At 39.6% G+C, this 25119-nt stretch overlaps 1 long non-coding RNA gene across 1 annotated transcript; it reads right to left on the bottom strand.

The window, feature by feature from the left end:
- Positions 1–19435: 19435 nt before the first annotated feature.
- LOC118481157 lies at positions 19436–20555 on the bottom strand. Its single transcript, XR_004864600.1, has 3 exons — positions 20353–20555; positions 19857–20002; positions 19436–19722 (listed from the first exon to the last, which is right to left on the bottom strand). It is a non-coding gene; the product is annotated as an uncharacterized LOC118481157 (long non-coding RNA).
- Between the last annotated feature and the right edge of the window lie 4564 nt (positions 20556–25119).

Genomic DNA, 25119 nt, shown 5'->3' with positions numbered 1-25119 from the left:
GGCTGTAAACGAGCCGAGTCGAGCCAAGTTAGACCTAGCTCGAGCTCGGCTCGAACTCGATTCGAGCTGGCTCGGCTCGAGCTTGAATTTCAAATCGAGCTGAGATTTGAGGCTCGAGCTCGGCTCGATTAGAATACAAGTTAGCTCGGCTCGGCTCGATCTAGCTCGAACTAACAAAAAACCACAAAATTTACAACTTAAAAACCCCTTAAAAATGAATTTATTAATAGACTGAGGGCTATAATTGCCATTTAATTTAACCATATAGCTAAATATGCAAGTATGAATAGTTAATTTACTTTGTACATTGTCTGTACCTTCTTTTAAGGGGAGATACTCCCTTAGTTTTTGTTTTCTAAGCGATGTGGGACAAAAAAACGAAGGATGTAAACCTTATCGAGCCAGCTCACGAGCCGAGCCAGACCAAGCTCGAGCTCGGCTCGTTTACAAACCGAGCCAATCCGAGCTGAGCTGGCTCGTTTGCCAATTTCGAGCCGAGCTTTCTTCAATCTTTTTTCAAGCGAGTTTCGAGCAAGCTGCGAGCCACCAGTTTTTTAAACACCCCTATCGTCGAGTTCTTTCCCTTTCTCTCGTTATAGAATAATTGAAAAAACGAGTGCAACACTCAGCATTGATGAATCAAGGTCCCATCGCGCCACGCATAACTAATCTAAAACGATTAGTTTTGCTGAAACAAGTTTTTAGAAAGTTCCCAGAACTGGCAGTTTTCATCCCTGCGCAGAACTTAGCCAAAATTTTGCAGTTTTTGCAGCAAACTTGACCCAACTTCAACTTTATCATTTGTTAGAACCTTCCCCCACCTTTGTAGGTTCAAAACCTTGATCCAAACCCGGATTCTTTAGCCTTTAAATCACTTTTTCGGTTAGAAATTAATTACCCAACCGACCCATTTGAAGGCATTTCACATTCTAATTCATGCCTCCAACTTTCTTATCAATACTAGTTGTTTCTACCAACCACAACTTGAATTATGGTTTTTTACATTAAATAAACCTTAGTTTTTCATTATTTTCTTCCGCTATAGCGTTTTACTCAAAACGACCCGTTAGGAGTCATTAAGCCAAAAAGATTACACCTCCCACTTTTATGTTACTGGAAAGATCAACTCAATTATATGACTCTTTTTTATTCAACCCTTGGGGGTAGTTTGCCCAATTCATCAACCGAGGTTATTTTAGTCAAATTTAGCTTTTTTACAACCGGAGAACTTTTAAAAGTTTAGATTAAGACTAATGGGCACTTTTAACTTGTTATCCTATCTAAATTTATTATGTCCCTAAGAACATAAAAAAATTCCAATAGTGTAGTGTTTTAAAACTCAGTTTGTCGTATTTTCGCACCATGGTGTAGGTCCGGGTTTCGGGATCAAAACCGTGATTTTCATGATTATGTTCATAGACGGAAGAGATTAGAGATGATAAACAAACAACTTTGTATTAATCCGGTAGTAAAACAATACAAGTCGGCCCGATTACATGATAACCGAACTAATACCAAAGAAGTATACATCCGGGGAGAGACCAAGTGGTGATCTCTCCCGGTGAGGTCTCAAACCTCCTCTCAAACTCTTACACTCTCTTATGTTGCAAATGACAAAGTGTTGGTATTTATACCCAACACAGGTTGTATGGCCGAAGGATCAAACTGACTGATCGATAGATCATCTGTCGATCATTCAGCTTTCGAAAGATACACATATACCTCGAAGGATGACATATCCTTCGAGGTCCATCTTCATCCTTCGATGGATATCTTTCGAGCTCATCGAAGGATATACACAATCCTTCGATGCCTTATCCTTCGACACCAAACATTATACAACCATAATTTGTCTAGCAAACACACACGGTCAAACGAATAACCCTCTCGTTTGACCACTTCAAACGAGCGGGTCTATACACGTTCGATAGACCGTTTCACTAACTATTACAAATTCAGCGTAAAATAATAACTAATCTATTCGACAAGCATCGGACACAAAATCTGCATCAACAAATTCCCCCTTGTCCGTTGCTGTCGAATGCTGAAAATGCAACTGCAATCGATCTTCAGTCAAGTATTCATCTTCTCTGTGTTAACAAATTCCCCCTTGACCGATGATCCAGGTAAGTAGTATCTTGATGCTCCTTGTATAATATTTCCCCCTCAAAGTACGCGTATCCGTGTTGGGTGTTGTGCAATTTCCTCAAAAGGCTCAATTGACCGATCTTCCGCTGATCTTCCAATACTCCAACCGGCATTTGATAAGGGTTCCATTCTTTAGAAAAACTGCATCAAGTCTTGATCTTCAAGCATACTACATTGATAGAGATTTCTGGTGAACTGTCTTCTGTAAACCGTCTTTGTGGAATCGACCAAGTAATGCACTTTAATCTTCAGCATCAACACTCAGGAAAGTCAGCTAGACCAAGTGTATCCCTTGCAAGCTCAACCAAACGGCACGCTTAGTTGAACTACATCCAGATCTCATTGTCTCTCCCTGTTTCGCGGAGGATTACGAACCTAAACCTTGTTATACAAACCTACTAGCGAGTGCGGAATCCAAGCTAGCAAGCAAACCGAGTTAGTAGCAAGTAGAGAAACAAACACACAAGTTCACCGATTAACACAACTTGTATTAATGCAATGAGGGTTCGGTTACAAGCTCAATGTTTACAGAAGTGTTCTATAAACTCTCTAAGATGTGTGTGTGAGTTTGGACAGAATGCTCTCAAAGAATACTCTCTCTTTCTGTCTGTGTGTCTGTCTCCCGAAACTCAACACATGCATGGGTATATATACCCAGCTCAGCAGGTCTGGATCGAAGGATCTGATAGATGGTCCGAAGGATCATCTATCGATCACAGTTCATACGAAAGATCAGCATGGACCTCGAAGGATCATCCTTCGAGGTCTAATGGTCGAACCATGGTCGAACCATATCTTTCGATCACCTCGAAGGATCAGGTGTATCCTTCGAGGCTATCCTTCGATCTGAACATCTTTCAAATGTTGTCCAAGTCAAACCGGAGGATGGTTGACTTGGTCAACTTACAATACAAATCAGGACATCGTTTATATCAGACCGAATACAGACAAAGTACAGACACAAGTGCACCAACAAACTCCCCCTTGGCTGTAGCTTTGTCTTTGATCTCTAATCTTTGTCTTGTTCTTCTAAAAGTGTAGACTCGTCTTGAACTTCGACGGTCTTTGGTTTTCAAGTCTTCAAGACTCTGATGTCCTATCATGTCTTCAATGTCGGAGGGTCTTCAAAGTCTTCACGTCTTGAAAGTAGAAAGTGTATCAACAAACTACCCGTATCATGTAGGAAGTGTGTTGACAAACTCCCCCTTAACATAAGCTCCCCCTTGAGTTATGCTCGTGAAAAGACTTTATCTTTATGAAGTGAGATCCTTGTGGTGATGATGATGGCCAGCGGCGACTCGATCACCTTCATTCATTGAGTGCCTTCGTGTCTTCATTCCAAAGCTCGTCATCGACCATGTTCTCCTAGCCTTTAGAATCTGCACATGCAAGAAATCTAAACGCGTAATGAGAACAACTGCTTGGAATATAGTTAGCATAAACAAAAGACACACGTATGACCATGTCACAATCAAACACCGTCCGACAGTTTGAAAGTTTAATAAATTTGTCAATTTTAGTTTTTAACTTTCAAAACATGCAAATTTCGACCGTTTATGAAGATTTAGTCAGTTCGGTTTTCAGTCAGGTTTCAGGTAACGAAGACTTGAGCTCCAACATCGTACGATCGAAAATAAAGCAGAAATAAAATCTTTTTGGCTTTTATAAAGTTTATATTAAAACAAGGATTTTAGGCGTGTTTTTGAAATTAAAAGATAACAATTTAAAATCCTTTGAGTGTTATCAAACGACATCACCGCTAATGTCGTGCTGATATGCACCAAACGACGAAACTGTTTAAAAGAAAAACAATAAAAGTTAAGCAGTAAATAAATAAATATATACAAACATTCTTTTTGCGAGTTTCGAGGGTAAGAGAATCATATCAGTGTACGGTCATGCCAAAACACTCTTGTTGTTCAGTTAGTTAATATTAAGATAAGCATCCTATAACAATTATCGGTATTGTTGTCCACTTAAGCTTAACTTATCAGATGTAATCATGGCGAGGGGATACGTTAAGGTATGATTTATACTTACCGACCGGTGTTCATCCACATCACGACACATTCCCGTATCAAGGTATGCACGAGTGTTCATCTTACCAGTGAGTATACCGATTATCATCTGTTTGACCGTATAAATTGTGAGATACTCACTTATTTTGATTTGAAAACAAGTCCTATGTGATATAATCACTTATTGATGAGGAACTTGATTTTCGTATGCATGAGGGCACAGGTGCAAGTCCGTGAACAGGTCAGTACTTCCGTACAGCAGAGAGACGAACTTGACACCCGGAAAAATGTGATATTTTATCACTTATTTGATTTGGACATGTGATTGTTTATCACTTATTGAGGTCGAATGCAGTATGCAATATGTACACGTATGTATAGTATCATGGAAGATCTAGACTTGCGTCCCCGTTATTTTTCGGTAAAAGATACAACCATGATACCCAGATGATAAGCAGCATAAAGACCGAATATCTCAGAACCTCGGCAATCTATCAAACGAAATTTCGGTACTAAGACCATATGCCAATGAATGGTTCCCACCTGATCTTCAGTCGATTAAGATTTATATCACCCTGCACACTTTAAAATGATTGTGAGCCTACCGATACATCTTATATAGAGCTGCTTATCGTTTTTCATTTAAGGTTTAAAGAGGTTTGGATAGACCACTGATGTACTATCATTTTCTCTTTTGCTCTCCAGGAAACTCATTTTTGTTTTTCTATTGTTTTTGTGTTTTTGAAATTTTTCGATGTTTTTGGATTTTCAGATTTTTGGATTTACTCCCCCTAAAATCAATAAACTAAGACAAATTTAAAAAACACACAAAGGTATTTACAAAAATGATTTTCCGATGTTGGTTTTACTCTTGCTTGACCTTAATGCCGTTTACCAATAATAAAAAGTCAAATCTTGATTTGTCAAATGCTTTGGTAAATAAGTCGGCACGTTGGTCATCGGTGTGGACCTTAACAACATCGATTAGCCTTTTCTCAAAGCAATCACGTATGAAGTGATATTTGATTTCGATGTGTTTGGTCTTTGAATGCTGCACAGGATTTCTAGTGATATCTAAAGCAGCAGAATTATCAACGTAAATAGGAGTAGTTAGGAATTCAAAACCGTAGTCCCGCATCTGTTGTTGGATCCAAAGAACTTGGGAGCAACAACTTGAGGCAGCAATGTATTCAGCTTCGCATGTTGATGTAGCTACACACGTCTGCTTCTTGCACTGCCATGTGACTAGGCGATTTCCTAAAAACTGACATCCAGCCGTTGTGGACTTGCCGTCGATTTTACATCCGCCAAAATCAGAATCACTGAAGGCTACCAGTTCAAAGTTATTATCCCTAGGGTACCACAGACCGGTGTCAGGGTACGCCTTCAAATAACGAAAAATCCTTTTAACAGCAGCAAGATGTGAGGCCTTCGGGTTAACTTGATATCTAGCAAGCAGGCACGTTGGGTACATTATGTCTGGCCTTGATGCTGTGAGGTACATGAGAGATCCGATCATGGCGCGATAGATAGAAGGGCTAACAGCTTCTCCCTTCAAGTCTGGAGTAATTCCGTGATTAGTTGGCAATGGGGTACCAATGGGCGTTGCATCAGACATCTGGAACCGGCTCAAGATGTCACCAACATATTTAGTCTGATGAATGAATATCCCAGACTCCGTTTGTTGTACTTGTAGGCCCAAGAAGAAGGTCATTTCCCCCATAGCACTCATCTCGAATTTATCCTGCATAATGCGCTCGAATTCCCTACACAAGACATCATTAGTAGAACCAAAAATAATGTCATCAACGTATACCTGTACTAGAAGAAGATCTCCATCTTGTTCCTTGATGAAAAGAGTACAGTCGATAAGACCTCTACGAAAACCGTTCTCCAGCAGATAGTGTGATAAGGTTGCATACCAAGCTCGTGGTGCTTGATGAAGACCATAGAGAGCTTTGTTGAGCAACCAAACCCGATCGGGATGGATAGGATCTTCAAAACCTGGAGGTTGTTCGACGTACACCTCTTCTTCAACCACACCATGTAAAAATGCACTTTTCACGTCCATCTGATAAACCTTGAATCCTTTGAAGGACGCATAGGCTAGAAAGATTCGAATTGCTTCGAGACGTGCCACTGGTGCATAGACTTCGTTGTAGTCGATCCCTTCAATCTGACGAAAACCTTGAACGACTAAACGTGCTTTGTTTCGGATAACAACTCCGCGGTCATCCTTTTTGCATTTGAAAACCCAACGGGTACCAATCTTCTTGTATCCAGCAGGTTTCTCTACGAGTTTCCAGACACCCAGCTTCTGGAATTGTTGCAGTTCTTCCTGCATTGCTTCAACCCAAGCATTATCTTTCAAGGCTTCTTTCCACGTTCTTGGTTCTTCTTGTGAGACATAACACGCGAAGGACCAGTCGTTTTGTTGCCCGGATTCTCGAATAGCTGCATACAAGCCTGCATTGTTGTTGTTTCGCAACATGTTTCTTGTTTGTACGCCACTTTGCACATTTCCAATGATGTTTTGTTGAGGATGGGTATTATGAATCCTTGTTTCTGGATTGTCTGGAACTGGAACATTTATACCCAGGTTGTTAAGATTAAGATCAACAACCAATTCAAGACCCGGAATTGACGAAGAGGATGATGCAGTAGTCTCAGCTGTTCTATGTGTTTCCACTGGAGGAGTACCCTCTGAAGTACCATGAACTGCTGTTGTAGGAGCTTCTTGATCTGCATCTAGAAATTCATCATCCTCTGAAGATTCGTTCAATTCGTCAGCATCATGAAAATCCTCATTGTTGAGAGTATTGTTGTTCACCGAAGAGGATGGTTCTTGATTCACAAGAATTGGACGAACCACCGGTGAAACTGTTGCATTGTCACTCTCGAAAAACATCCTAGCCGCAGCATTTTCTTCAACGGCTTCAACATTGATCGAATTGAAGAAGTCATCGTACTCAAACATCCAAGGTTGACCCGGATTTTTGACTGGCAAAGTGTGCCTTTGTACTCTGACCTCAGACCATTCCTCGACCCTTTTAGTCTCTAGATTCCAGACTCGTAAGTTGGGAGTGGCATACCCAAGAAAGTATCCATCAATTGCTCTTGCCCCAAACTTTCCATTAGGATCGATGATAGTGCATGGAGCTCCAAACGGTTCTAGATAAGACAAATCTGGTTTCCGTTTTTGAAGAAGCTCAAAGCAGGTCTTGTTGTGTCTTTTGACTGTAAGGACTCTGTTCAATGTGTAACATGCAGAGGCCACAGCTTCAGTCCAGAATGGAATGGGTAACTGTGACTCTACCAACATTGTCCTAGCAGTCTCGATCAATGTGCGGTTCTTACGTTCAGCGACACCATTCTGTTGAGGAGTATAAGCTGCACTAAACTCATGAAGAATACCTTTTGAAGTGCAGAACTCCATCATGGAATGATTCTTAAATTCAGTACCATTGTCGCTACGTATCCGCCTAACCTTCAACTTATACAAATTCTCAATCTGAATGATTAAGTTTTTGATAATACCAAAGGTTTCACTCTTGTGTGCCATGAACGCAACCCAAGAAAATCTTGAATAATCATCAGTAACCACGAGGCAGTATTGATCACCTCGAATACTCTTGTGCTTGACAGGACCGAACAAATCCATGTGCAAACGTTCAAGAGGAACTGCCACTGTGTTGATCTTCTTTGTAGGGTGCTTCTTCTTTGTTTGCTTTCCTTTCTGGCACGAAACACAGATGTCTTGAAGATGGAAATTTTTGAGGGGAACACCATTCACCAATTCATTTGAAACCAAATGATTCATTTTGCGTAAGTGAATGTGACCCATTCGTCTGTGCCAAGAGATAGTGTCTTTTTCTGTGGCTTTGGAAACGAAACAAGTTGCTTGTGCAGACGTAGTAATAGCCTGGCTCATGTCAAGGACGTACAAATCATTTATCCTTGGAGCCGACAAGAGAATCCATTCTTTTGGAATTTTGAAGCCGGGTTTCAGCACATAACATCCATTAGCATCAAAGTGTACTGAAAATTTCTTGTCACAAATTTGAGAAACACTAAGAAGATTGTGATCAAGTTGTTGCACAAAATTGATCTTGTCAAAGCTGACAATCCCGTTAGATATCATTCCTTCACCCGTTATGTATCCTCCTTTATCTCCAGCAAAAGCAACATAACCTCCTCTAATAGATTTAACGTCGTAGAGAAGCTTCATGTCGCCTGTCATGTGCCTGGATGCCCCACTATCAACAATCCAATGACTACTGATAGTTCCTCCTGAAGCACCCTGCACATGAACTCAAATGAATTAGTTGGAGATGGGGACCCAAGCCATTGTGGTCTTGGGTCTTCCATTTTCATCAATGACAATAACTTCTTGTCTTTGATGGTTGGTGAATTGTGATGGTCCCCCTGATTCAACAACCGTTTTTGGTTTCCAAGTCTGTTTGGTTTCACCAGTGTTTTTCTTTAAAATTTTAACTTCTTGATGTTTTGAAGTTTTAGAATTTTCTGGTTTTACAACAACAGATTGTTTATGAACCACATCGGTTTTAATCGCTTTTTCAATTTTCTTGACCTGTTGCCGTTTCTGTTTCTTTTCCCTTTCTTTTACAAGTCGGGGATCTTGTTTTGTGGAAACAGATGGCTTACGGTCAGTCTTACCACGGGGATCATCAACCTTCCCTTTCTGCTTATGAAGATATGGGCAGTTTCTAATAATGTGCCCAATGGTTCCACACTCAAAACATGATCTTCGTTCTACAAACCCCGAAGAATCATGTGATCGTCTAGCCGATGATGTTGAACTTTGTGAACCCGAGGTACTAGGTTTTGAACTACTTGGTTCATTTCTTTTCTCGACAAAAGCTTTCTTGACAAAATCTAAGTTAGATTGATTTTCAAACTTCTCAATTTTGTCTGTTCCCGTCGATTTCACAAAGTTAACATTCTTCTTCTTCTTTTGGTTCGGCTTCTTTTGCACTGGAGCCGGTGCTTTATCTTTGGGTTTGGTGTGATTTTGCTGTGTTGGCACTGTTGGCAATTTCTTGTTGCCAAATTGCTTTCGAACTTCAGCCTTTGGGATTGGAGGACACTGGGTGACTGTAACTTTAGGTCCTGCCTTTCCCAAGAACTTACTCGTCGAATTCTCAAAGACTTTGCAGATTAAGGATTGATTAACATTCTTAATGGGAAAATCTTTGTCTGAGTAAATTTTATCATCACCAACTAGAGTGTACAGCAAATTCACACTCTCCGGCTCTCCTGCAGATGAGGACTCAGTTGCAACAGTCTTAGCGGGTTGAACAGGGGGATCACATAGAATGTGATTCTCAAGAGGTATGTCCTCATTTTTGACTACCGCATCAGACTTTGCTGGGACAGTATCGTCAGATTCATCATCAGACGAATCAGCATCCTCAATCACAACTGGAGGATCTTGATTCTGTTCAGCACTCACAAATGTATCTGCTGACACATCTGAATCTGAGGATACTTCCTTTTGGTATCCGAGTCCTGCAGCAAACTCCTTAACATCTAGAGGCACAGAAGGTTCAAAGAAAACCCTGTCCTCTTCATCAGGCATGGCATCATAATTATGTCTCACTGGTGGTGGACACTTCTTGTAGCCAATGCATGTGACATCTCTCTTTTCCTTCTGAACGTCAATGATGTGATCTAACACATAGCTAGAACTCAAATAACTGTCTAGCTTGAGTTGGATCGCATCACTTTCGGTTTTCACACAAGCCATCTCTTTTTGCATACTCTCAAGGCGAGATATATACAAATTAATATCAGTTTGTTTTCTTGAAACCATTTTAGTCAGTTCAGTTTTATCCTTCTTTAATGTTTCAATTACTGACTTAAATTCTTTTTCATGGTTTTCATAAAACATGTTGGCTTCTGTGCATTTAGAGAGATCCACAGTCAACTTCTGATTGTGGAGAAAGGTCACATCATATTTTTCTTGCAAAGCGTCATGCTTACTTTGCAAGTCACTCAGATTCTCATTCACAGTAGTATGTTTGTCTTGCAAGTCAAACAAACTAGCTTGTAAAGCATCATGTTTGCCTTGCAACTCAGACATACTTTTCTCCATTTCAGCACATCTAGCATGCATCCTAGCACATTCATCACAATTAACAGCAGTGGGTTCATCGACACATACCTGACTTGATGAACCGTCGACATTAGCCATAAAGGCTGAATGGAGAGAAGACGAAGTATAAGCAGCTTGATCCACCAGAATAGATCTTCTTTGAGTTTCTGCTGCAGCTTCCTCCAAGAGTTCATCAATATCTGCATCGATTGCTGCATTCGATGTCTCACCCACATGATCATCACCAGAATTGGATGATTCTTCATCAACACTTCTGCTGTACCCAGAAGAGTCTTCATCTTCAGACGATTCACCACCACTGGCAGAAGATTCTCCACCACTGGTGTGAACTAGCTCCTTCACAATCTGAGCAAAACATGCTGTTCCATCTGGAGCATCACCACCCAACTGGATTGACCAGTCACAACCTTCATCTACCTGAACCGCAAGTGCCCGGTTGGTTTGGTTGTTGACGGGTACCATGGTACGATCATTGTTTCTGTTCTGCCGATTGCCTTGGTTTCTGAAGGGATTTTGATTCCCGTGCTGGGCTGGCTTTGTACATTCCCGTTTAAAGTGACCCCGTTCACCACAGTTGAAGCATTTAACGGCCTGCTTATCGAACCCATACTTGGTATCTCGCTTACTTTCCAAGCTGGTTCTTCCAGTACTCTCCATCCAATCCTTTGCTCTTCTCACAGCACTCGCAAAGGCCCACTTGATGTCCATCAAGTCCATCTCCTCTTTATCAATCTGCCTGTAATCTTCTTGTGTCAGATTAATGTTGCCAATCTGACCTTCTATCAACCCACAGTACGCGCTCACTACAGTGTTAAGCAGCTCCATGTGTTCCTTAGCCACTTCTACACTGATTTTAGAGAAGCTTGACGTGTCGAGCTGTACTGTACTTGACTTTGATTGTTGACCAGCAGATGATGTTCCTCCATAACATGCACGTTGTTGTTGTTGAGCAGGAGGAGGTGGAGGTGGTTGGATTGGATTTCCATACATGTCTGTGGTGGGAGGTGGCTTAACAGGAACTTGTATTGGATTGCCAAAACAATCTGTGCTTGTGACAAACGCTGTTTGAAGTGGAGCATGTGAACCGGTTCTTGCAGACGAAGAATTGGAAGTTCCACAGTACATTTCTGGATTCTGTGGCAATGGAACTCTCTTCGCCTTCAATGTTTCCTCCTGATCCTTGTTTTCCAACAGTTGAACGAATTCGTTGATATTAGTGGTCCTCAACACCCCGTTGTACTACAGGATTTCCAAGAAACTACTCCATTGAGGAGGCAAAGCATCAGCAAACTTCTTCACAACTTCAGCTTGAGTTGTCACTACACTGTAATTATCCAATTCCGTAAGCAGATGATAAAATCGGCTTGTCATATCTCCCAAGGACTCCTTATCCATACAAGTGAAGCCTTCGAATTCTTTCTTGAGAAGATCATGACGCATTTGACGTGTTGCTGCATTTCCCACTCCTCTGTTTTTCAATCCATCCCATAACTTCTTTGTTGTCTTGAAGCTGACAAACTGATGGTAGATATCCTTGCTCAACGCCTGAGTGAGAATGGCGTATGCCTTCTTTTCCAGATCATAGGTTTTCTTTTTATCTTCTGGAAGATCAGCAAACGTAGTAGAATCTGAAGCAGCAACCTCTATGGCTTGATCGAAATCTGTGGTGAAACGTATCCACAGTTCCGTATTTTGACCAAGAACATATGTTTTAAATCTCTCAACCCATCCTGGATATTCATTCAAATGCATCAACTTTGGAGGTCGATTCAAACTTCCTGATTCACTTTCGCTTAGTAGAATACTTTGAATGCTCGGAGTTTGATTCGATACCAAAGCCCATTGATTTCCCTGAGAAGATGTCGATACCGGCGACTCGGCCCATAAAGGAGATGACCTGGTATTCGTGTATTTTCCATCGTCTGGAGCCGATGTACCCCACCATGAAGGAGTGACATTTGATCTTGTATATTCACCATTGTCTGGAGCCGGAGTTCCCCACCAACTCGGATTCATGATAGATAAGCAAAATAAATGCTAAGTAAGAAAGATCCGAAAGATACACAACCGAAAGATCCTGGTCGAAAGATCTGAAATCACAGAAAATTGTTAACAATAAACAGATCACAATCGAAAGATATAATCTTGTTCGAAGGATCAACAGTACTCGAAAGATTACTGTTGAGTCTTGAACAATAATTTCGAAAGATTCAAGAACTCGAAGGATTCCCTTTTGAAAGATCCTTATCTTTCGAGTCAATCCCTATCTTTCGGACACTTATCTTTCGAATAGCTACCTTCCGAAGGATCACACTTGTTCGAATGATCAACAGTGTTCGAAGGATCACTGTTGACTTTCGAGCACTGGCTTCGAAAGACTCAAAATCTCGAAAGATTCACACTTGAAAGATCCTTATCTTCCGAGATAAAACAACTATCTTTCGAAAAGATTCCCTGATCGAAAGATATGTTTCGAACTTCGAAGGACTACTCGAAAGATGTTTATCTATCGAGCTGTCACTGATCGAAGGATGGTCTTTCGATGTCGAAGGATATCTTTCGAAGTCGAAGGATATCTTTCGAATGGGCACTGACACACTGACACAGATGTGACGGGTTGGTGAAAAGGTGATGGGTAGGTAAGTCAACTTTCGGCAGAAAGGATGTGCAGGCTGTCCTTTCACCACCAACTTTGAAAGTTTGCCAAAAATGACAACAACACCAGTCACCGGAATTTTGAACCGGAATATAGCCGGAAAATTCAAAATCACTTAAAACAATTTTTCAAGTTACCCAACCCCACTTTAAACACTCCCGGTTAGTTTAGACACGTTTTTACTCAAAGAAAATGCAAGAAACCAAGTAAAAACAGGTGCAAAACCAAGTGTTTCAACACACCAAAACTTGTAAAAACCCGGTTTTAAACAAGGTAAAGAGCCAAGCTCTGATACCACTTGAAGGTCCCTGTTTCGCGGAGGATTACGAACCTAAACCTTGTTATACAAACCTACTAGCGAGTGCGGAATCCAAGCTAGCAAGCAAACCGAGTTAGTAGCAAGTAGAGAAACAAACACACAAGTTCACCGATTAACACAACTTGTATTAATGCAATGAGGGTTCGGTTACAAGCTCAATGTTTACAGAAGTGTTCTATAAACTCTCTAAGATGTGTGTGTGAGTTTGGACAGAATGCTCTCAAAGAATACTCTCTCTTTCTGTCTGTGTGTCTGTCTCCCGAAACTCAACACATGCATGGGTATATATACCCAGCTCAGCAGGTCTGGATCGAAGGATCTGATAGATGGTCCGAAGGATCATCTATCGATCACAGTTCATACGAAAGATCAGCATGGACCTCGAAGGATCATCCTTCGAGGTCTAATGGTCGAACCATGGTCGAACCATATCTTTCGATCACCTCGAAGGATCAGGTGTATCCTTCGAGGCTATCCTTCGATCTGAACATCTTTCAAATGTTGTCCAAGTCAAACCGGAGGATGGTTGACTTGGTCAACTTACAATACAAATCAGGACATCGTTTATATCAGACCGAATACAGACAAAGTACAGACACAAGTGCACCAACAGTCTCGCCTTTGTGAAGTTGACCACGTAATGCACTACGGATCTTCAGCATCAGTACTCAGGAAGTCAGCTTGACCAAGTACATCGTTTGCAAACTCAACGAATTGAGTTACCCCCAAATCCCTGTAAAATCCCAAAGAAACATCAAACCCAAAACCGAATCCTGCAGGTCTTCAGCCTTGAACTATCAACTTCCATAAAGATTCCCCAGGTCTTCAGTAAACACCGCTTTGACACTACTGTCGACTTTAGATACCTGTATGTTTCCGTGCAAAACTCTTCACGCTGGCTGGAGAATTAATTAAAATCCTCAAATATGTGTCTGTGCAAAACATTCCACGCAGAACCGTTTGTATCACCAGAAAATCACAAACTCTACCACCTATGATTGCGTTTAGACATTTACCGAAGAAATTCAACATATGAAAATTTTTATCCCCCCATTTCTTTGGTAAAATCTCTAAACCTTAACAGATTCTTTCCACTTCAAAGAAACTGTCGTCTATTTCACATAACAAATTCTCTCCACTGAGTAGAATTTATCTTTAAATGTTCACCAATTCCCTCCACTGAGCGGAACTGTCATCAATCTTCATTGAATGTTCTCGGTTCCGAAAATTCACGAAAACGACTTTCTTCTTTGCATATTCTAGTTGAATAAGAACGTCCCCTAGTACCCCGTATGATCCGACTTGTATCCCTCCAAAGACTTTGTGAACTCGTTAGGACCGGTATTGACATTCTAGGTTCATTCATTCGTTACCAAATGCGAGAATATGACAATAAACAAAAATATTTCTTCGTTGCATATTCTAGTTGATAAAGAAATTTCGCCTAGTACCCCGTAGGATCCGACTTGTATCCCTCCAAAGACTTTGTGAACTCGTTAGGACCGGTATTGACGTTCTAGGTTCATACGTTCGTTTTCAAATGCGAGAATATGACAATAAACAAAATGCTTTCGAACATTTACGAATAACCGGTAACAATCATAAATATTGACGTGCGGAAGCGAACATACCGTGTTGTTTTTGGCCCATTATAGTCGCGTCACCATTTTTGCCATTTGCATCGGTAACCGTGACTACCCCACAATTTTCAAAATATCATCATCTTTTGTTTTCATCATACCGCATCATCCCGCGCGCTTCCGAACCCGTACGGATTTGGCGTCGACATTTAGAAGCCCGGTCAAATAATCTTCGCGAATACCTGACCCCCACTTTGCAACTTACACATTCGGTCCATTATCCAATGCCAAACCACAATTTTAAATTCAATTTTTTTTTATTTGTTCAAAAAATTGAATTTAAAATCATGATTTTAGAACAACTTTTGAATTTAAATTCAACTTTTAAATGCCTCAACTAAACATTTAAAATCATGAATTTAAATCAAAGAGTAGAACCGGCTCCAATAAAAAAAATGAGCCCAAAAGACACTCATTCTTATTTTCAATCATGCTGCCCAATGACCCATCAAACCCCAACTTTTCTAGTCTGCTTTTATGTGGTCATATAACTGGGCCCAAATAAAAGGAAACCTAGACAACCACAAACAGTCCTCATCTGTCGATTGCAACCTGGTACAGCCGCCAACCCTTTCACAGTCTCTCTCCTCAAAAGTCAACAACCCTAATTTTTAAAAAAAATCACCATCCGACATCACTCATGTACAGCCCCCATTCTTCTTTCTCTCTTTCTGCGATGAACAAAATGATGATCCTTCGAAACAAAAAAAAATTGATCTTCCGATTCTGTTCTATCCAGATGATGATCCTTCGATACACAACAAGGTGATCTTTCGAAGTTATTTAGGGGTAAAGGTGATCTGTCGAAGTTGTTGAGGGGCAATAAGATCCTTCGAAGTTGTTGATGTTGATCCTTCGAAGCACAACAAAACTGATCTTTCGAGGAAATTGAGATGACCCTTCGTAGTCATCTGATCTTTCAAAGGATTTGAGATGACCCTTCGAAGTCATCTGATCATCCTTCGGAAAACAATGATCCTTCGAAAGCATCAAGATGACCTTTCGATACATTTTTCATCTTTCGAAAAACATCAACTGAATCTCTTTCATCTTTCGGGGTATGAAGATGTCAAGAACATCAAGAACACAGGGGTATGAAGATGTCAAGAACATCAAGAACACAGGAGGCTGTGTAAATTTGCAGATTTGATGAAACACTTTGTATACAATTTTTGATGATGATTACTTGAATATTTAGGTGAAAAACATAAAACCCAACACTCGTTTCAGCACAGATCTGAATATTCGGGTCCAGATCTGAGTTTTTCTTGATTTTCACCATTTTTACATCTTGAACAAAAAGCACAAAAATCACAAATCTAGAGCACATGTGACTTAGTAAACGGTTAGATTTACTAAATCGGGCACCATGGCTCTGATACCAATTGTAGGTCCGGGTTTCGGGATCAAAACCGTGATTTTCATGATTATGTTCATAGACGGAAGAGATTAGAGATGATAAACAAACAACTTTGTATTAATCCGGTAGTAAAACAATACAAGTCGGCCCGATTACATGATAACCGAACTAATACCAAAGAAGTATACATCCGGGGAGAGACCAAGTGGTGATCTCTCCCGGTGAGGTCTCAAACCTCCTCTCAAACTCTTACACTCTCTTATGTTGCAAATGACAAAGTGTTGGTATTTATACCCAACACAGGTTGTATGGTCGAAGGATCAAACTGACTGATCGATAGATCATCTGTCGATCATTCAGCTTTCGAAAGATACACATATACCTCGAAGGATGACATATCCTTCGAGGTCCATCTTCATCCTTCGATGGATATCTTTCGAGCTCATCGAAGGATATACACAATCCTTCGATGCCTTATCCTTCGACACCAAACATTATACAACCATAATTTGTCTAGCAAACACACACGGTCAAACGAATAACCCTCTCGTTTGACCACTTCAAACGAGCGGGTCTATACACGTTCGATAGACCGTTTCACTAACTATTACAAATTCAGCGTAAAATAATAACTAATCTATTCGACAAGCATCGGACACAAAATCTGCATCAACACATGGACATGTCTTTGGCTCTAATGGTCGTTTTACCTGAATACTAGACATACCTCACTTGAGGTGGTCTAGTGTCCACCCTTGACTCAACCAACTCTATTCGGTTCATAAGCCCTCACCAAGAGCATAACCATTACACATATTTGACGTGGGTCAAAGCATTGACCCGCTAGCAATATCTTGCGAATTTTATTTTCTAATTCATGGCAATGCATGCCCATACATTATGCTTACAGGTAAGTATGAAACTTAACAAACAAAGCATTAAATAACATATTCAAATGGTGATGACCCATTTGACTTGATTGTCCATTTAACACATTCTTGTCCTACCCTTTTAGCATTTCAATCTAACCAAGTATTTTTTATTGCCAAAAGGTATTTGCTTACCATCTTACCCATTTGACCCGTCATGGTTTACCATAGGGACTTACTTCAAAAGACTCCTCATTTAATTACTAATACGCGATTACTTACCATTTTATTCGTTTGACCCGTTATAGTTCACACCATAGGGTCCCATTTCTAAAATTCATTATGTTAATAACTGATATATGGTTATTCGCCATTTTGCTCGTTTGACCCGTTATGGTTTATACTATAGGGTCCGATTTCTATAATTCTTTGTTTAATCACCATCATGTGATCTAGTTGTCATTTTACTTATTTGACTCGTTATGACTTACGCCATAGGGTCCTATTTAAAATTGTTTGTTTATAACCAAATTATTATTTCAGTAGTTCCACCCATTTTGACCCATTTCATGGCTTTCGCCAAGGGGGTCTCATCTTAACATTTCTCCTTTGTCACGAACAATAGTTCGTCTATAATATTATCCATTTTGACTCGTTTCATGGTTTACACCATGGGGTCTCATTTTGACATTTTTTGCTATTTAACCGCAACCGTTCTTAACCATATAGTTCCTATCACTTATGTAGTGATTCTATTCTAGGAGGTGTAAGCTTTACTTACCTTGCATCTGATCATTCTTCTCGTGTCTTTGACCCACTTGACCCATTCTTTTCCAAGCTCCCAACTAGCATCTCAAGAGTCAAACTATCACATAACATCCACAAGATGGTTAGACACTTGCTCAAATGCCTAAGTATGCCAAGTTTCTGAAAGATATTTTATCTAACAAAAACAAACTTGAGGATAATTCGCATGAGACATTGAACAAGGAGTGTTCTGCGGTTCTTCAGAACAAACTAACAAAGATAATGAATGATCCCGGGAGTTTCACGATCTCGTGCTTAATTGGTAGTTTGTCTGTCAGCAATACTTTAGCTGACCTTGGAGCTAGCATAAACCACATGACATATGCTTGTGAAAATCGACAAGTTTGTGTTTCATGTCGATTTTGTGATTTTAGACAAGGACGAGGACAAAACTGTCCCACTTATCTTAGGTCGCCCATTCCTAGCCACTGCTAGGGCCTTGATTGATGTTTGCACCGTTAGACTTACTCTTAGGTTTGATGATGAGGAGGTGACCTTTGATATTGGGAGGTCCATGCAGCACCCACAGAGTCAGGATGATACACTATACTTCATTGAGACTATCGATACATATACATATGTGAGTAATCATCTTCATGACACCTTCGAGGAGGATGTTTTGGACACATAACTGCTTGGAGGGGAGTCTTTTGGCTCACCTATTGTGGACCGATTGGTCGAGGAGATGGCCTGTCTGATAGGTCATGTGTCTCCCCCGTGACCCGAGGTATTCAAGGTTGCGGATCGCGATGTCGAGCCAAAGGCATGCCCTTTTATTGAGGACCCGCCTTCCGTTGAGCTTAAAGAGCTTCCAGACCATTTGGAGTATGCTTTCTTGGATGGCGAGTCTCGTTTGCCCGTTATCATTTCTGCTGGCTTGTCGGGTGAGGAGAAGGATAAGTTGCTTGAGGTTTTAAAGCAACACAAGAAGGCAACCTACCGCTATTATGTAATTTCCTAAGTTTGATTTTGTAGTCTATTTTTTATTTGATGCAAAAAACCATAATGGAACATAGATAAAAACCAGAAATTGTTCCTGGAACAGGTGTCAGATGTGTGTTCGATTGATTCAATATCGGTGAATCTTGAAAAGAGGATTGAGGGACATAGCATTTGATCCAGCACAATAAGCAATGAAGCAAACAAAATAAATATCAGCTTTTCAACTACATGTATGAATGAATCTAAACGCAACCCAAAAGAGAAAACGGGTTAGACAGATCATTTAGACTCTTCAACTGTTCAAAATAAATGCTTTAAACATAAAACCGGAGAATTGTCCCCAAAAAGTTCATTGCAATACCAATCAATAAAGACAACATAAACGACGGGGGATTGAAACAGTCAAGGGAAGTCGAATGACTTCTGAGAGGTTTAATTAGCGGTAACAAAAGGAAAATTTGACTACTGTTTTCCCTAACTTTTAGTACAAAATGCCTTGTGTATGTGAAGCTAGCACCTCACAAGCTGAAAGCTTGTGCCTCCTTGGATAATGAAAACACATGTAGAAATAGAGAAGTTCATCCAATTGAATATACCACATGTTTAGATATAAATAAATATATAACTAATGAATTATGAAAAACAAAGCAGGGTTACTATCTATCATCATTCTTAAAACTTAAAAGTCATGAAATAGCATGATGGCATCATCAAGAATCATAAAATAAGATTCTAGAACCTTCCATTTGTGGTGTACTGTATTTTCTGTGTTTATTCGTGGCTTCGTCTCCTTCCTTAAAGCTTTTCCCTTTAAGCACCCGAAGTAACTGCAAACGCATTTTAAAGAAAACGTAGCTTATTATTCTTACCACTACCACCACTATTCTTATTCTTTTTACAAAAAAAAAAATAGTTTTACAATCAACAAAAACAAAGGGGAAAATGAAGTTGGAATACATACATCTTGTGCATGACAAGCTCATGTAGAAGGCGAAGTTTTAAGTTGAGGGCGGCATGATACATGTCATCTAAAACTTGTTCCCAAACGGAACATTTATTCAACTCCCACAACATAATCTCCATTTTCTGAGCTTCGTTTTCAACTCTCTGAAACAAATCAACAAAAGACATTGAGGGCAGCATGCATGATACTTTGGTGTTTTTCTATATTCAATAGGATTATACAAACAATATTCTTATATATAATAATATATATTATTATTTATAAAGCTGTATAAGAGGTCTTAAACGTCTAAAAACACTTTGGCCGAAATGACAAAGCTTTAAGACAGTACGTGCCTCAAGATTCAAATAAGGATCTTTCCATAGCTGAAAAAGAATCTTCAGTGCATCTTTCTTTTTAACAAATATACTGCTGGTTATCTTTCAAAAGGCATAACGACAGACGAGCTTATTTACGAAAAAAAGAAACATCACTAATCAAAAGATTTGACTACCTTATCTGTCTCAATACGTCGTTCACGTTCAGAGAGCAACCTAAATATCCTATAAGCCTCCCTTCCATATTTTTTCAGCACAATGGATTCAACTTGCAAAACAAGAAACGCGTAGGAGATTAAATATTATATTTTCGTAACTTTTTTTCCATGTATAAAATATTAGAGAGCGCAAACCTCCTGAGCTTGAGCCTGATAAATGATTTTCTTCAAGTCTGTGCAAATAACAATATAGTCAAATCCAAAAATATTAAAATACTTCTTGTTTTTAAATATCAGGTATCATTTACAATCCATTTACTTAAAAGAGTTAATTACTGTTTTCGTCTCTGTGGTTTGTCAAATCACTATTTCAGTCCATTAGTTTAAAAATTACGATTTCAGTCCCTGTGGTTTCACTTTCGTAACTATTTCAGTCCCTGTGGTTTCACTTTCGTAACCACTTCAATCCATTTATTCTGTTAGTACAGGGACTGAAATGGTTACAAGGTTGACTGAAATGGTTACGCAAGTGAAACTACAGGGACTGAAATCGCAGTTTTTAAACTAATGGATTGAAATAAAAATTTTAACAAACCATAGGGACGAAAACAGTAATTAACTCTACTTAAAATGAGTCAAAAGTTATTCGGTCAACATGGGCTGTGTTCTGTCTCTAACGGGTCAAACAAACTTGAAATTAGTCAAAGTAATTGGATCAAAATCACAAGATGTTATGTGTAAAATGGTATGAAATCAACACAGAACAAGATTGAACAGCGGAAATAACGACAAAAACCAGTGGAGAAATCTTATTATTAACCAACCCAAAAATCCTCAAACCAAACCCTAGATCTTACGATAGTAAGATCTTAATACCATTACAAACACACTATCAACTGATGATAATCAGTTGATCACAAGATGAAAATACAGACTAATGATCAAAACAGGTGATCAACAAGAACTCAGAACAATGAACAAACCCTAATGGCTAAAACAAGAACGAGAGAAAACAGAATGAAAAATATGACTAAGAGAATGCACAAACTGAAAGTCTTTTCTCCTTTTATACCAGCCTCAAATAGAGTTTCACTTTGCACCTCCAACAATGTTGGATTAAAACCCCGATCACACTCTTGAATATAGAAGGTTGTATTTACTGTTTGTAAACTTAAATATATGAAAGAGAAATGGGTATGAATTTGCAGAGAAGAAAAGTGAACAAGAAACAGGTTACTTTATTCAATGACTCCACATGCCTTAAATAGGCAATCACATGCAACACTCAACGTAAACAATAGAAGACTTATTCAAAAGTTACCACTAGACTCTCCCTAATAACCGGACAAAACACTGACCTTTAAAACAAAACTCTAAACAAACTACTCTCAACGTAAACTTGCATGACCAAGTTTAGATAGACTTATTCCACCACATTTGACTCAACAAACTAATAAAACACATGACTAAAATTAACTCTTGTTCACTTGACCCATAAAGACACCTGCTGACCCGTTTCATGACCCGTACCCGTCGACCCATCAAGATTATCTAACATTCACCCCCATAATCTTGATGTCGACCCGTTTCTTCAGAGTAGTGTCGGTTCATCTTCATCTCGAATCAAATTCACCTCTTCTTCTTTTGTTTCCTTCTTAGGGCACTCGCTCGCATAATGTCCGTATTCTTGACAATTATAGCATTTGATGTTTCGCTTGTCTCTATACCAACCATGATCCTTTCGATCTTCATTGCTTTGTAACCGACCACCTCGACCTCTACCATAACCGCGACCTCTACCTTGACCATGACCACGTCCTTGTCCGGGTTGATCAAAATCACCCCGTCTAGTTCTTTCCTCCCAGTCTTCCTTTGTAAGCAATAATTAGCCTTGATCATTTTCTTCGTCATCATGGGATTTAAGCCTTTCTTCGTACGTCTTCAATCGCCCGACCGCCTCTTCAAACGGCATCGTATCGACATCCGAGTACTGTTCAATAGACGCCACGATCTGCATATATTTCTTAGGAACGGAATTTAACAACTTTCTTACCATAGTTGCGTCTTCAAGAGTTGATCCTAAGTTCTTGAACTTCGCTTCAATCCCGCTTATCTTTCCCGCATACTCGTCTAGTGTCTCACTCTCCTTCATTTTCAGCTTTTCCAAATCGCTTCTTAAAATTGATAGCCGAGCTTTCTGAACTCTATCAGCCCCTAGATAACGAACCTTGATTGAATCCCACACGTCCTTTGCATACTTGTGTTTTGCGACCAGAAGCAAAACATCCTCCGGTAAAGACTGAAAAATTATGGCTTTAGTTGTGTAATTTTTCTTGTCTTCCACAGTAGCTCCAGTGACCGGATCTATCGCCTCCCAAAGACCATTCGCCCGTAGGATTGTTTCGACCAAAATCGACCACGAAGTGTAATTTGTGTCCGTTAATTTCGGGCACTGTAAAGCAACGTTAGTTTGGTGATTTGCTGGTACAATTGCATTAGTTGGACTCTTATCTCCCATTGCTTCCTTTTTTTCAAACCTAGCAAACAAATAGAAAAGCAATATAGAATAAATGTTGTTTTTCCTACTTTTTTCCGTACAGTTCCTCACCACCAGTCAAACACCCCTCAATTTTTCAATCACACAAAACTCCTTTTTTTTCCTTTGATCACACAGATCTTCACCAATTCACACAGAATTATTTTTCGGATCACACAGATCTCGTTAATATTCTCACACAGACACTTGAGTCACACAGATTCTTTTTTTTGTTTTTTTTTTTTTGATCGATTCACACAGCACCACTAAGGTTCGATCAACTACACACAGTAGGTTTTCTTTTCCAGTTCACACAGAACTTTGATTCGCACACAGCTTGTCTTACGATTCTCTCTCTAGACAACACCACAAAGTTGTCTTCTTCACATGAACTTGGCTCACACAGTGCCTTGTTCGACTCTCTCTACGGTTCACGAAGAACCCTTCACGATCCCGGGTATGAGCCGAAACTCTGATACCAAATGTTGGATTAAAACCCCGATCACACTCTTGAATATAGAAGGTTGTATTTACTGTTTGTAAACTTAAATATATGAAAGAGAAATGGGTATGAATTTGCAGAGAAGAAAAGTGAACAAGAAACAGGTTACTTTATTCAATGACTCCACATGCCTTAAATAGGCAATCACATGCAACACTCAACGTAAACAATAGAAGACTTATTCAAAAGTTACCACTAGACTCTCCCTAATAACCGGACAAAACACTGACCTTTAAAACAAAACTCTAAACAAACTACTCTCAACGTAAACTTGCATGACCAAGTTTAGATAGACTTATTCCACCACATTTGACTCAACAAACTAATAAAACACATGACTAAAATTAACTCTTGTTCACTTGACCCATAAAGACACCTGCTGACCCGTTTCATGACCCGTACCCGTCGACCCATCAAGATTATCTAACAAACAATAGACAGAGATGATCGGACCCCCTGAGATTTTGTATATTCAATCCCTCCAGTTGTAATACTTTTTCATCACAGTCCCTCCAGTTCTATTTTGTTCACAAAATAGAAAAAACATAAGTATAAGGTATAAAGCTATAAAGCCACAAGAATTAAAGTTTAACATATTCAGCCCTTTTAACATGCCCCCTAAATTCATGTGGCAAACATGTCAATCATACCCAATCTTTCACAAAGAACATTGTGTTTCACAACACTCAGTCCTTTTGTAAAGATATCAACAACCTGATCATCAATGCAAACCTTTTTAGGTTCAACAACACCATTTGCAACCTTTTCTCTCATAAAATGCAAGTCTATTTCAAAATGTTTCGTTCTCTCATGAAACACAGGATTTTGTGAAATAGAAATTCCAGTCTTGCTATCACAATACATTTAACAGGTAAAACAGATTTTAACTTAAGTTCTTGAAGAACATTCAAAATCCACATTACTTCACAAGTAGCCGAGCACATGGCTCGATACTCAGCCTCCCCTGTGGACCTAGAAATTACACTTTGTTTCTTACTTTTCCAAGAAACAAGTGTATCTCCCAAAAAAATTCCAAACCAGTGACAGATTTTCTTGTCACAATACATTTGGCTCAGGCTGATAACAAACCCAGATGCATTCATGTCATTTGTTCTTTTAAACACTATACCTTTACCACGCGACTGTTTCAGATATCTTAACAGCCGCAACGCAATGTTCAAATGTAACTGACACGGACTATGCATGAACTGACTCAAAAACTGAACTACATAACTAATATCAGGTCGCGTCAATGATAAATAAATTAGTCAATCAAGTACCCTCACCATGAGAATATCCCGTTTAGGAGTAAGGCGCTCACCGTTGGTGTGCGGGCAAAAATTGTCATTTAACCCTAAATCACCTTATCCGTCCTTGACTTTCCTCAAACAACACCACTTACGGCCCTGTGATTCTCACAAATTATCTCCCGCCGGCGACAGACAAAATCTATGGTGAAACCTCCGGCATCCTGTGAACCAAAGCCCTGATTACCATGGTGACTATTATCATGGGCGAAGCTTTTAAGGGGCGGCCGACCCCCTGAACTTTCCGCTCAGTAGTGGAGAGTATGTGGTTTTCGTATATAAATTTTTGGTATATATGTTTTAGACCCCGTGGTTTTATAGAAATTTTTAGGTCCAGTGACTTCCGCCCCCTCGGTCGGAAATATTAAGCTTCGCCAATGACTATTATCTCAATAGAGGCAAGCATGGAAAACGTATGTTTTAGAGTTTATGCATGTTTG

This window comes from Helianthus annuus, chromosome 8 (assembly GCF_002127325.2).
Source record: "Helianthus annuus cultivar XRQ/B chromosome 8, HanXRQr2.0-SUNRISE, whole genome shotgun sequence".
Classification (NCBI taxonomy): domain Eukaryota; kingdom Viridiplantae; phylum Streptophyta; class Magnoliopsida; order Asterales; family Asteraceae; genus Helianthus; species Helianthus annuus.
This window is presented reverse-complemented; position numbering and strand designations above follow the sequence as displayed.